General features: G+C 37.3%; 1 protein-coding gene across 3 annotated transcripts in view; it reads left to right on the forward strand.

The window, feature by feature from the left end:
• Positions 1-14,366, forward strand: part of LOC150085169 (tectonic-like complex member MKS1) — a 502,024-nt gene that overhangs the window by 272,889 nt on the left and 214,769 nt on the right. The gene's annotated exons all lie outside the window — the stretch shown is intronic.

Consider the following 14,366-nt stretch of genomic DNA (forward strand, 5'->3'; position numbering starts at 1 on the left):
TCTCTCAAGTTCTAAGTTTTTAGAATTTGAGTAATATGACGTCACAATCATACTTCCTGAAGTAAATATGATTGCAACAATACAAGTATTTGTCATATGACTGCAACAATCAATACAAATATTTGTCAACAATTAATTTTTTTGTCTCGCATTTTTGTAACATTCCATTGTTAGTTTCCCCGAACAGCTGCGTATGTCGCTTCAACTACAACATCGGTATTTCAATCGACGCTGTTTTCTAGACATTTAGATACGTTGCAATCGCAAGTATACATCTCTTACTTTAGTTATCATAAATCCATTGTATCTTGTGTTCCAGAAATTATGAAAATTTGCGAATGATCAATAAAATACAGTATTTTCAATACAAAAGCTCTTTTATTTCGTAATCAATATACAAATCAAAAGACCTAAAAGAAATGCGAAGGATTTACATAAAACCATCTACCAATTTTTTTATTGGTCTCTCTTTTTTTTTAACAACTAGGAAAATATAATGGATACATTTTTTTTTCATGATAAAATTTTAATACTGCGAATAAAAAATAACACGAAATATTTCCCATATCATAAATAACAAAAACTATCACAAAACATTCTACAACATAAAAACAAATATTAACGTAAAAAACACTCTTCTAGAAAAGGTACACAAAAATCACAGATTACTTGAAAAAAATTATTATACAAATATTCAAAAAAATTCTGAAAATTGCCATATGCAATTTACTTCTTTATATTTGTTGTCCATCTTCTGCTTTGCTCAATAGCTGAGCGATGATTTGACGTAACGATCCGGATCAAATTGAAGCAGTAGTTTTCCATTTAGATGTATGGTCATCATAATCTGCAGCGTATTCAATTCTCACAATATTATTCATTTATGCTGAAATATCGCTGAGCTTCAGCACTACTAATCGCAGTGGTTTCAAAGACATTTCTGGCTTTCTTAATTGAAGAAGTAATTTTACTCGATTTTAAAGATAAACTGGCTTAGTCAAAATCTCTAAAATCATTAAATTTTTATTTCATATTTTATCAGAAAACTTAAATTTCTTATTCATTTTTCACCGTCTTGCCACGGAGACGAAAGTTCTTTCATATTTCACGATTCCAGGTAGCATATGTTTAAAATTTCTTTCAATTCCTCATTGTCAATATTATCATTATTTTCTTTATTTAATTTAAAATTACTCTGTTGGATTAACAACTTAACCTTAATAACCTGTCACGAGGTAATTTTTTAAATGTGTTCTTACTTTCGATTCCTTCAGATTCTTTCAACTTCAACATGCTCTCAAGTTTAGCTTCATCATTTTCTTTAGAATTTTTTAAATTAGCGATAGCAGTATTGATAGTTAAAATAATTAATTTATCTGCTTTTACTATAGTGATTCTGCGACTCTGTAAAAACTTCTGAAAGGTAAGAGAGCTCCTGCATGATGTCGATCATTAGTGCTAAATCGTTAAGAAATTACAGATTGAAAAGTCAGTTTAATAATCCAGAATATTTAACTTTCTGATTCAAAGTGTTTGCACAAAGCGGGATAATCCCTCCAATTCTCAATTGCTGTCCGCAAGCTACAAGCTTCCCATCGTGGCCCGAACGAATCCCGGAAAAAATGTTCCATTTTCTTGTTATTTTTACGATTAGAATAATTAAGTAAAACTCCAGATCAGTGATTGACAAGTGCCATTCACTGCTTCCCCCCCCCCTCACTGTCCTCCTACGTTGAAATGCCTAGGATGTTTTCCCACCGCTTGACGATGTTTTTAAATCAGGGAACTCGTTTACCGATTTTAACATAACTGGATAGGGGGAAAAACACCCTACCTCAGCTAAGACCCCCCCTCGGTGACACAAATCAACCAGAAAGTAAACATCTTCACAATAATCGCCTTCACCGAATCACAAAATTCGACCGTACAATCAATCCGTTTCACAACGCACACTGCACGGAAACAAGTGTTACCCAAATAATAGAGTTTAGTCTTTAAGTATTATTATTAAGATTATTTAAAATATATTAAGATTATTATAATACTTAAACGTTTGATTATAATTTGTATGATTTTTTGAAAATTTTAATGTGTTTTTGATATAATTAAATTGATTGCTGTCAGTAATGTTGTGTTTGTGAAATAATTGTATTCTGTCATGATTTTAGCATTAAAAAATAAGCATTTCCTTTTGTTTTCTCATATTGCCTTCTACAAGCTGCCTATCGTGGCCCGAACGCACGACCCTTAATTCGCGCTGGTCTTTTGGAGATTGGTGATATAATGCATGCAGTTTTTTTTTTTTTTTTTTAATTATGCCTGTATGCCATTATATTTTGGAACATTTTCTTCACAGTGAAAGCCTCAAAGTGGTTTCCAAATCTGCCAACATTTCATCTTTGGAAAGTTTACCTCAAAGTTGCCTCATTCCTCCTCCACCCCTCGACATCATTACTTTCACTAGCTCCGAAACTACAAAATATCTGAATCACTCGGATATTCAGCTACTGTGACCATGTAAACATAGACAGGAGAAAGTTACTGAAACGCCTGGATCACTCACTTCTTCGAAAAACATATGATTTCTTGTCAGAGTAAAGGGGAAACCACAACACAGGTTGACCAGTGGCTATTAACCATGTTGGGAATGTTCTTAATCCTCTGACTGGCTATGGAAAGCATATTGACTAGCGCGACTTCTCAGAATGAGGTTCCATGGTTTTACGGCCACTAGTAACGTGGAACGGTAATCCCTTTCACCCTTAATTCGCGCTTTCTAATTACCTAAAGGCCAGCGGTGAGGATAATGTGTACAAAGTTGTCTCTCGTAATACGTCATCGGAAATTATTTTAAATGTTTCAGTAAAAACCAAGGAAAATTTTTAAAAATTCGGTATGAAGAAGTTCGTTAAACAGGAGTTCGATGAAATTAACTCAAAAATGAAGCAATTTAAAAATATATAATTGGGTGATTAAAATTCTGGGTATGGGTTCCCTCTGCCCTCACCGTAGTTACGGCTCTGGATACTCAATAGTTAAATTCAGGATTTCATTTGTAAAATAAATAATCGTTTCGACAATGGGCTCGCAAATTTTCAAAAAAAAATAACAATGGGCTCTCGCGAGCCCACTATAGCTCACCACTGCCCACAGCACAGCCTGAAATCCCAGACACCTTGCTTTCCAGGCTGTGACAACAGTAGCAGTGCAAAAATCACTTTCACCTCTGTCTGCAGCTCTAACTAAACTATTAGTCTGTGTATCTCTCCAAGTTAGCAGTTTCTGACCCACCTTTCATTGCCTCGGTAGCATCAGCAAAAATTCTTGCACCCATTTTATTCAAGCATATCTCATCCTTGTAAAAACAGTCTCTCCTGTTAACAAGCACAGACAATGCTGAGATAAATTCTCCATGAGCCTTGCACGGTCCCTTCATTGTTGAATTGATCGACACATACTCCCTCCGGGCAGAATGACAGTTCAAATTCCATCCTAACTCACGGCTTTTTGCCAACATTTCCCTATACTCAGTGTCACCCTTTGATACTCTCTTGTAAATTAGCGATGCATTCACAATCTTCATTCCATAGGGACTTGTTAAGTAAGTCCTCTGATCTCCTGCTCTTAATATCATTAGTACAAACTTGTATAACAATATCGTCTTTTTGTGCCCTTAAAAGATATCTGCTCTACAGTGTCATCAACCTTTCCCCCCCCCAACAGACATACCCTGGTCCTATTCCACCTATCCTTCTTGCACAATATATTTCTCATTTCCCTCAATAACGTCACCAACAACAACAACTAGCTCATGTGGGACTAGTGCATTCTGCTTTGGGGGTTGCTGCTGTGTTGCCTGATGATTGAGTGCAAGCTCTGCATTGATATGTGCAGCTGAGAGTTTGAGGGGACCTCCAGTTTAAACCCTTCAAGGGCATTCAGCCTGTTCTTCAAGCTCTCATAAAATCCCATAGCAGTGCTGAGTTGGTGCCTAATATCTTCACACTCCTTACATCAGACGCACACAAAGACATCCCCTTGGCAGTATCATATCCTCTTTTCACGAACATTTCATAAGGCCATGATTTGGAGGACAACTGCCCTCCTCAGTTCCCCCCCCCCAAGCCGCAGCACTCCCAATACTTTGATCCCTTTGCTTTGCTGCTCTGGTCTGAGGGATGATTTTCGTTCAAATTCAGTTTAATTAAAAATATTACATTACACTAATATACCTAATGCTGTAATAACACTATGCACTGGTTATGCTGTGAAGTTTATATTATTAATTATATGTATATTGGAATATCCACTTTATGGTATATGAATTTTGTATCTCCTATCAAGTGTAAATTATATGATACTGTTTCATTTGTAAGTTACAATTATAATGGATAATAAATTTATCTAATGCCAACAGTAATTTGAAATTTTGAGCTACCTATTTGCCACAATGAAAACATCAGAATTCCCCTACCACACAGTCAATACTATACCAATACTAATGATGGTGGCAAAATTCAAATATTCTTATTGATACAAAACAATGGTAGTAGAACTTGAATGCAGTTCCTTAAGCAGTTTTAAATGATAAGTGACAAATAAATTCATCAACGTAATTAGAGATTCACAAATAATTAATACACTTCTAATTTTACATCAAAAAATTCAATAATTCTACTCCAATTAACAAGTCAAGCAGCAATAATAATATATGTTATGAAGTTTATGTTATATGTATTAGGCTATACCATTACTCTTGAAAATTATAAGTAAATTATAATATATAAGAAAATTATCCAACTATCCCCAACCTACTTGATTTGAACTTTTGAGCTATCTATTTTCACAATTAAAACACTAGAATTTCCTCTGTTGCTCACTCTATAATACTATATGATTAAGAGATACAGTTAGAAAGAAATGATACAGGAACATTTAGAAAGAAATGGCATTCTGAAGGATGCACAACATGCTTTTGTTAAGGAAAAATCATGTTTAACTAACTAGTAAAGTATTTTAACACAAGTTACTCATGAACTGGGTATAGAGACAATTTTGACAGTTTATTTGGATTTTAGCAAAACATTTGACTCAGTCCCATCCATATATAAAGCAAATATGAAAACACTGCAGATGTCAATTAGTTATCTGGTAAGAAAGAGTGTACCAATCATTCAATGAGTCATTGATATACTTGTTCTCATTTGGGAATACAGAGAGAGAGAGAGAGAGAGAGAGAGAGAGTGAGCGAGCTTTGACTAAATAAATGAGTTAAGAGGTGTTAGTTTGTATACAATTAAAAAAAGTTGAAATGTGAGTTATTACAGCTAAAAATATCAGACTTATGCTTCCACACACACACACACACACACACACACACACACACACACACACACACACACACACACACACACACACACACACACACACTTCTCAGGTCTCTACTTAATTATGATTGTAACTCCACAGCATGTCAATGACATAAATTCAAATCTTATTTAGGCATTTTTTGTTTCAAACTTGTGGTTGGTAGCTAAAATTTTGAATGGAATTACTTAACATGATCTATAAATGAGTAAAGTTTCAGTTATGATATTTTGATATGAAAACATCGTTGGGCCTTTGTTAGTATTATATCTGCTTAATTTCTTTTCTATATCAATTTAAAAACTGATATATATATATTTTTTTTCATACTCATGTACAGCAACTCCCTGCTTAATGTAAGGGTTGCATTCCGCAGAACTCTTCGTAAGTCGGAATTTCCCTCATGCTTGTGCAGCACTCGCAACTGTGCCTGCTGAATTGATTGAATCAAAAAAGAAATATTCGACGAACATGTGAATAGAATTAATTATTGTATTTATTCGATTTTTTATCACATGCCCAAGTAAAATTACAAAAGCGTGCAATTTAAAAAAATTTCGAAATTGTAAAATTACAAAAAAAGAGAGGAGACAGGCATAACATCAGTAAGTTTTACCTCTTGAGTATCATTGTGAGATTCGACCTCTTCGTCTGATAAGTACGCTGCTGTGGAGGTAGAGGACTGTGGAGATTTAGAAGGGATCGGCCGCTCAACATTACGAAATAACATATTAATAAATGACTGGATAGTGGCTTTTTTTCTTTCCATCGTAGATTTCTTTGTAGCAAGCAAGCATATCATTCACCCCTATGTTGACTTTTAAGAATTGTTTGCTGTCAGGATCCATCTTCTCAAACCTTGCCATTGCCGATGCAATTTGACAAAATGCCATTGCTATCTCTCTAATGATGAATCATCTCGGCTCCTCATTTGATTCATCTTGAGCTTCATCAGCATTTTCTTCTTTCATTATCACTGCCTGCAAGTCAATAAGTTCTTCGTTAGATTATTCCTTCTCTCCTTCCTCTATTAACTCCTCCACGTTTTTGGCATCAACCTCCAACTAAAGTAGCTCTGCAACCTTTACAATCCTATCTGTAACCTCTTCATATGATTTGTCTTTTTCAAATCCTTTGAAGCTTTTTACGTGCCATGGGCATATTTTCTTCCATGTGCCCTTTAAACAACTTTTAGTAATTTCCGCCCAGGCCTTATTAATGTTTAAGATGGCATTATTTAAGATGCATGGTAAATATTGCAAGATTTCCCAAAAGTCTCTTAACGTAAAATTTTTCTCATCGTCTAGTGCAGACAATGCGTGAGCAAATGTTGTGTGTAAATAGTATGCTTTTAAATTCAAAATAACACCCTAATCCATAGGTTGGATGAGTGAAATGGTATTTGGTGGTATATATATGACTCTGATGTTCGAATTGAAATCATCTAGATGCATAGGATGTCCAGGAGCATTATCTATCTAATAGAAGCAAAATCTTGAAAGGAATATCATTGTCTTTACAATATTTTTCAACCTCGGGAATGAAGCAGCATTTAAACCAATCCTCAAAGACAGATATTATTATCCATGCTCTCTGGTTCAATCGGAAATGCACTGGTAGGGTGACTTTATTGATGCTCTTAAATTCACAAGGATTTCCAGAATGATACACAAGCAGTGGTTTTAATCTGTAATCTCCCGCTGCATTAGCCCCAAGCAAGATCGTGGCTTTATCTTTTGAAGCCTTGAAACCTAGCATCGTGTTTTCCCTCTTTGGCAATGTATGTTCAATCTGGCATTTTTTTCCAATACAGAAGCAGTCTTGTCAACATTAAAAATTTGCTGCGTTGAATAGCTGCATTCATCAATAATTTTTTTCAACGCATCACAAAATTTCTCTGCAGTTGCAGAACCCATTGCTTGCCACAAACTTGGGTTGGGGTTCGCCGTACTTATCCTTAATATCTTCATAATTACTTCATGCTTTTGCTTGAATGGACATTGGACTCGGGCACTTGCTTCTGAACCTGATTTTCCATCCATATTATTAATAGTTGTTCCATCTTCGATATAGCACCTGAATGCTATTTTTGTTGATCTTAAGTGTGTTGATCCTTTGACATGTTCTTTTATTAGCATTAGCATTATTAAGGTACATGATGCAAGAAAGCAAGCTTATATAGCATCAGCCAAAAAAATAAAAAAATCCTGCAATATCACCCTTCCACTCGCTCCAGATATTTGACTAGTTCTGCCTTGAATCTATTTAAGCTATCAACTTCTACAACAACAGATGGAAGTTTGTTTGAGCAATCAATCACATGCTGGCTAAAGGCATACTTCCGCACATCTATCCTACAACTGTCTTTCCTCAATTTGAATTTGTGCACTCCCAGGTGATTATTCTGAGCAAGAGGAAGAACCCCATCAGCATTGAGCATGCTCAAACCATTCAAAGCTTTATACACCTCAGTCAGATCACCTCGCAGGTGCCTAAAACTTAAGCCTTTCTTCTTAAGAGCAAACCCCTTGTTCCATTGACTAATCTTATTGTCCTTCTCTGCACTCGCTCCAGCAGCTCTACATCCATCCTAAAATGAGGCTGCCAGACCTGTATACAGTACTTAAGGTGTAGCCTGACCATTGCCTTATACAAGGGGATAATCACCTTTTTATCCCTGCTAGAAAAAGTCCTGTATATCATTGACAAGACACCATGAACTACTCTTCCAGACTGTCTGCACTGCTCAGAAAACTTCATATCTGCCTCCTGCACAATTACCCCCTGCTCCTTTTCATTCTCTTTTGTTCTAACAGTTCATACGTTACTCTGGAGTTTCTGCTTCCCAAATGCAATACTTTACATTTGTCAATGTTAAACTTCAGTTGCCACCTCATAGTTCATCTGCTCAACTTTTCTAGATCCTGTTGCAGCAGCAGCATACTGTCATTAGTGTCATTAACAACCCTGCCAACCTTCGTGTCATCTGCAGACGTGGATTTTAGTCTGATATACCATCATCAATATCATTAATAAATACAGAAAATAAAAATGGATCGAACATTGATCCAACATTGAACCCCACGAAGAGCAGTGTCCATTAATTTATCACTCTGTCTTCTCCCACTCAACCATCCCTTTATCCATAGCAGCAATTTGCCTCCAGTGCCACACTATACACCTCAATGCTCCAATTTGTGCAGTGGTCTCCCATATACAACAGTATCAAAAGCCTTTCTAAGACCTAAATATATGATATCAAAGTTATTCCCTGCATCCACCACATCATAGTATCCAATCAAATAGGTCAAACAAGACTTCCACTTAACAAAACCATGCTGTGTCGAAGCTATAACTGCAGTCTTGCCTAGATGATCCTGCACTGCAGTGATTCTTTAACCAATGCCTCCATTAATTTCCCTGGAACAGAAGTTAAACTAATAGGTCTGTAATTACCCGTGTCTCCCTTTGTTCCTCCATTCCGGTTTGGGGTTACATTTGCACATCTTCAGTCCATGGGTTCCTCCCCCGAGTCCAAGGAAGCTCTCATAATTATGGCTAAGGGTTTGCTTACTTCCTTTGCTGCCTCCTTTAATATAACTGGATAGATCCCATCCACCTGACAGGTGCCTTTTTCATATGTTTATCTTCAATAATTTCTCCTCCATTTTCCTCTCAGTTATTACAAAATCATCCAGCTCACTGCCACAGTTTAATACACCTCTGGCGTTCCTCTTCCTGAATAACTCCTCATGTCTGAATGTAGATGCAAAATACTCATTTAGTTTGTTAGCTACCAGAGCAGGATCATTAACAGTTGAACCATCGATATCCAGTGGACCAATCTGATTCATCCCCTTCCTTCTAGAGTTTACATAAGTTTGTTTTGTTATTTGGTTTTTTAGGAGCATTAGCAACTAAGGCCATATTGCTCCGGGAATATGGTGGTCATTCCACTGACCTTTCCGCATCCTCCTTATTTGGTGGTGACGGGCTCGAACCCCGGTCTAATCAAGAAGCGTGTGCTACGCACTGCTGCTCCTTCCCACCTGGCTACGGAGGCGCCATTTACATAAGTAAAGAACTCTTTGCTATTTTTCTTTGCATCCTTTGCCAAAGATTTCTCATAATCTGCTTTTCCCTGCCTAACCTTCTTTGTGACTTGTTTACAGACCAGCAGATTACAGATCTATCATAAGCTTCCATGTCACCCATTAATTTTTATGTATCCCATGCATTTTTCTTCCCCTTCACATGTCTAATTAGTTCTTCTGACATCCATTTAGGCCTAAATCTTGAACAATATTTCTTTGTTGGCATGAAAAGCCTAGTAGCTTCCAAGATTAGTTCTTTGAATGCTTCCCATTTTGAATTTGCTGTAGGTAACATCATCAGTTGGTCCCACTGAATAGAATTTAAATACTGTCTCAGACCTCCATAGTTGCCTTTACAAAAGCAAAAACCTTTATCTTTACCCCTGGTGATAGTTACCTCTTTGAGTAACTCCCACTGCAGCACACTGATCACTGCCACCTAGTGGTTCATTTATCTGCAGATTCTTAATGCATGAAGAATCACTGCTGATAATTGGATCAAGTGCATTACTCCCTCTAGTTGCCTCCCGAACATGCTGATGTAGATAACAATCATCCAATACATCCACAAAAGCCTTGCTAGTGTGTGAGTGACCAGCCCAGTGTCTGGAGACCACCGGCAAGGTGATCTGATAGAGGTGTATAAAGCCTTGAGTGGTTTAAGCATGCTCAATGCTGATGAGATTCTGCCTCTTGCTCAGAATAATCACCTGAGAGGGCATAAATTCAAATTGAAGAAAGACAGATGTAGGATAGATGTCCGGAAATTTGTCTTTAGCCAGCGGGTAGTTGGTTGGTGGAACAGACTTCCATCCCTTGTTGTGGAAGTTGATAGCCTAAATAAATTTAAGGCTCAGTTGGACAGGTATTTCAAATGAACAGAGGGGTGAAGTGGAAGGTTTTTTTTTTTTTTTTTTTTTTTTTTCCTGGCTGATGCTGCATAAGCTTGCCTTCTTGCATCATATGCCTCTACTAATGCTAATCCACAAATTCCTGTCAATATCTGGGAAATTAAAATCCCCCATTATTAGACTCTCTGATTTACTGGCCCACTTTGTTTCCATGTACAGTTGTTTATTGTACTCATCAGGGTTATTAGGCCTATAACACACTCCGACTCACAATTTTGATTTCCCGCTGTTCATGTCACACCAAACTGACTCAACACTGCATTGTCCAGCCATGTTGACTGGCTGCACTTCCTTGGATTTTGTGTTTCTTAACTTATAGCATAACCCCTCTCCCTTCCTATCGTATCTATCCTTCTTGTACACCTTGTACTCCCCAAATTCCATTTCTGCATTCCTTATACCTGTGTGACACCACATCTCTGATATCCCAACAATATCTGCATTTAAAGTTTTGACCAACACGTCAAATTCATGAAATTTATTTATCAAACTCCTAGCATTGGTGTACACGTGAGTATACATGCACCTGTTCCTATTGTTAGCTACCCTAGCACAGCCCATGTGTTTACTTGTACTGCAGTGACTCCCAGCATTCTCTGAAATCCCCTGCATCTTGTTTTCCCGGCTGTTGCTCATTCCAATTATACGTGCACTGTCCTTTAAAATAGTTTCACTGTTAAAGCAGCGAGACCTAATTCCCTTACAATAGATGACAAACATTGCCCTGCTTCGTATCTCTTAATCATTTTCATCTTCATTTCTGAATAAAAGGTCGCGGGTTCGATTCCCGCCTCGGGCTTGGATCAAAGTACTGCAAAAACCTTGGGAGGTGCAATATGGCCACAGAAGCCGATGCGCCAACAACTACCAAATCAAAAAAAAAAAAAAAAAAAAAAAATCATTTCTAAATCAGTTTTGTTCATTTCTTGGCTCTACCATCATTTCCACTTTCCATTGGTCCCTTTCCATTCACCATTGTAATAAGTAAATAGGAATGAAGGCAAGTTTTTGAAAATTTGTTTTTTATATGATTGAAGATTTTAGTGAAGGGGAACACATTTCACCATAATACTGTAACGTAAAAACCCAAAAAATTCCAGTTATCAGTATTATCATAAATGCCATAAGATCGAGTTTACTACTCATTTATTTGCGCTAACTGAAAAGCCCAATAAACTGTAAAGTGCAAATTGTTTTTATTGTTTTTTGGTCTTGACCTCCAGAAACGTTCTTTAGAAAAATATCACAAAGGTAGTAGTAGTAGTAGTGGCATGTGATGCAAGAAAGCAAATATATGAGCTTATGCAGCATCAGCCAAAAAAAAATCACACCATTCCCTCCAAATGCCTGTCCAGTTCCTCCTTAAATTTATTCAACCTATCAACTTCCACAACGATAGATGGAAGTTTGTTCCAGCAATTAACCACCCGCTGGCTAAAGGCAAATTTCCGCACATCTATTCTACATCTGTCCTTTCGTAATTTGAATTTATGCCCCCTTACGTTCGTAATCTGAACAAGTGGAAGGATCCCATCAGAATTCAGCGTGCTGAACCCATTCAAGACCTTATACACCTCAATCAGATCACCGCGCAGGTGCCTAGTCTCCAGCCACTGCAATTTGCAGAACTTAAGCCTCTCTTGATAAGAGGATCCCTTCATTCCCCTCACCAATCTTGTTGCCCTTCTCTGTACATGCTCAAGTAAATCTACATCCTTCCTAAAATGAGGCCTCCAGACCTGTACGCAGTACTCAAGGCGTGGCCTGACCATTGCCTTATACAGAGGGATAATCACCTCCTTTTCCCTGCTAGCAAAATTCCTATATATCATTGACAAAACCCCATGACCTGCCCTGGCAGCCTGTCTACATTGCTCAGAAAACTTCATATCTGCCTGCACAATTACTCCCAGGTCTTTTTCATTTTCTACCACCTTAAGTGTAGTACCACACAGTTTGTACGTTTCTCTGGGGTTACTTCTACCCATATGCAGTACTTTGCATTTGTCAAGGTTAAACTTCAGTTGCCACTTCTTAGCCCATCTGCCCAAATGATCTAGATCCTGTTGCAGAAGCACACTGCTATTACTGTCATTAACAACCCTGCCAACCTTTGTATCATCTGCAAACTTCGACATTAAGCCTGATATACCGTCATCAATATCATTGATAAATATACAAAACAACAGTGGACCTAACACCGAACCCTGTGGGACTCCACTAATAACATTAGTCCAAGAAGAGCAGCACCCATTGATTACCACCCTCTGTCTTCTCGCACTTAACCGTCCTTTTATCCATTGTAGCAACTTACCCTTAATACCATTCTGCTCCAATTTGTACAATAGTCTTCCATGCGCAACAGTGTCAAAAGCTTTCCTGAAATCCAAATATATGATATCAAAATTATTTTTTGCATCCAGTTCCTTTGTAACCACATCATAATATCCTATCAAATTTGTCAGACAAGACTTTCCCTTAACAAACCCATGCTGTGTCTGAATTATTGCTGCAGTCCTGTCTAGATGATCCTGCAATGCATCTTTAATCAACGACTCCATTATTTTACCTGGAACAGAAGTTAAACTAACTGGTCTGTAATTACTCGTGTCACCATTCGATCCCCCTTTGTGAATTGGGAATACATTTGCACATCTCCAGTCCGTGGGAACCTCCCCTGAGTCCAAGGATGCTCTCATAATTATGGCTAAGGGTTTGCTTAGTTGCTTTGCCGCCTCCTTTAATATAACTGGATAGATCCCATCCATCCCAGGTGCTTTTCTTACGTTTAACTTCAACAATTTCTCTTCCACTTTGCTCTCAGTTATTACAAAATCATTAAGTATCCTGCTGCAATTTGATAACCTTCTGCCATTTTCAAACCTTAATAATTCCTCACGTGTGAATGTAGATGCAAAATACTCATTCAGTTTGTTTGCTATCTGAGCAGGATCATCAACAGTCGAACCATCGATGTCAAGTGGACCAATCAGATTCATCCCCTTCCTTTTAGAGTTTATATAAGTAAAGAAATCCTTGCTGTTTTTCTTAGCATCTTTTGCCAAGGATTTCTCGTAATCTGCCTTCGCCTGCCGAACCTCCTTTGTGACCTGATTACAGATTAACTTATAACTGCCATAGGCTTCTGAGTTGCTTGATAATTTATATGCATCCCATGCATTTTTCTTCTCTGTTATGAGTCTCATTAGTTCATTTGACAACCATTTAGGCCTGAACCTTGAACAATATTTCTTAATAGGTATGAAACTTTTAGTAGCTTCCACGATTAATTCCTTGAATGCTTCCCACTTAGAATTGACTGTTGGTAACATCGTCAGTTGATCCCACTGTACAGAATTTAAAAACTGTCGGAGACCACTGTACTCACCTTTACGGAAGCAAAAACCCTTTCCTTTACCCCTGATGGTAATTAAATCTTTAAGTAAATCCCACATCAGTTCACTGTGATCACTGCCACCTAGTGGTTCTTTTATATGCAAATTCCTAATACATGAATGATCACTGCTGATAACCAGATCAAGAGTATTACTTTCTCTGGTTGCCTCTCGAACATGCTGCTGCAGAAAACAATCATCCAATAAATCCACAAAAGTCTGACTAGTGTGTGAGTGCCCAACCCACAAGTACCAGTCAATATCTGGGAAGTTAAAATCCCCCATTATAAGACATTCCGATTTACTAGCCCACTCTATTTCTCTGTACAATTGTTCATTGTACTCATTCAAGTCATTAGGCCTATAACACACTCCTACTCTTATTTTTGCTTTTGCAGTGCTTATGTCACACCAAACTGACTCAACAGTGCACTGTTCATCTATATCAACTGGATGCACCTCTTTTGATTTTATGTTTTTCTTTATTAACAGCGTAACAGGTGTTCAAAATTGATTCTTATAACGGGAACATATGATAATGATAAAAGTGTAGTACAATTTCCATTATAAATATTATAAATATGACCTTTTAGAGAGAT

Source organism: Mastigoproctus giganteus, chromosome 5 (genome assembly GCF_048544385.1).
Source record: "Mastigoproctus giganteus isolate SK-2022 chromosome 5, ASM4854438v1, whole genome shotgun sequence".
NCBI lineage: Eukaryota > Metazoa > Arthropoda > Arachnida > Uropygi > Thelyphonidae > Mastigoproctus > Mastigoproctus giganteus.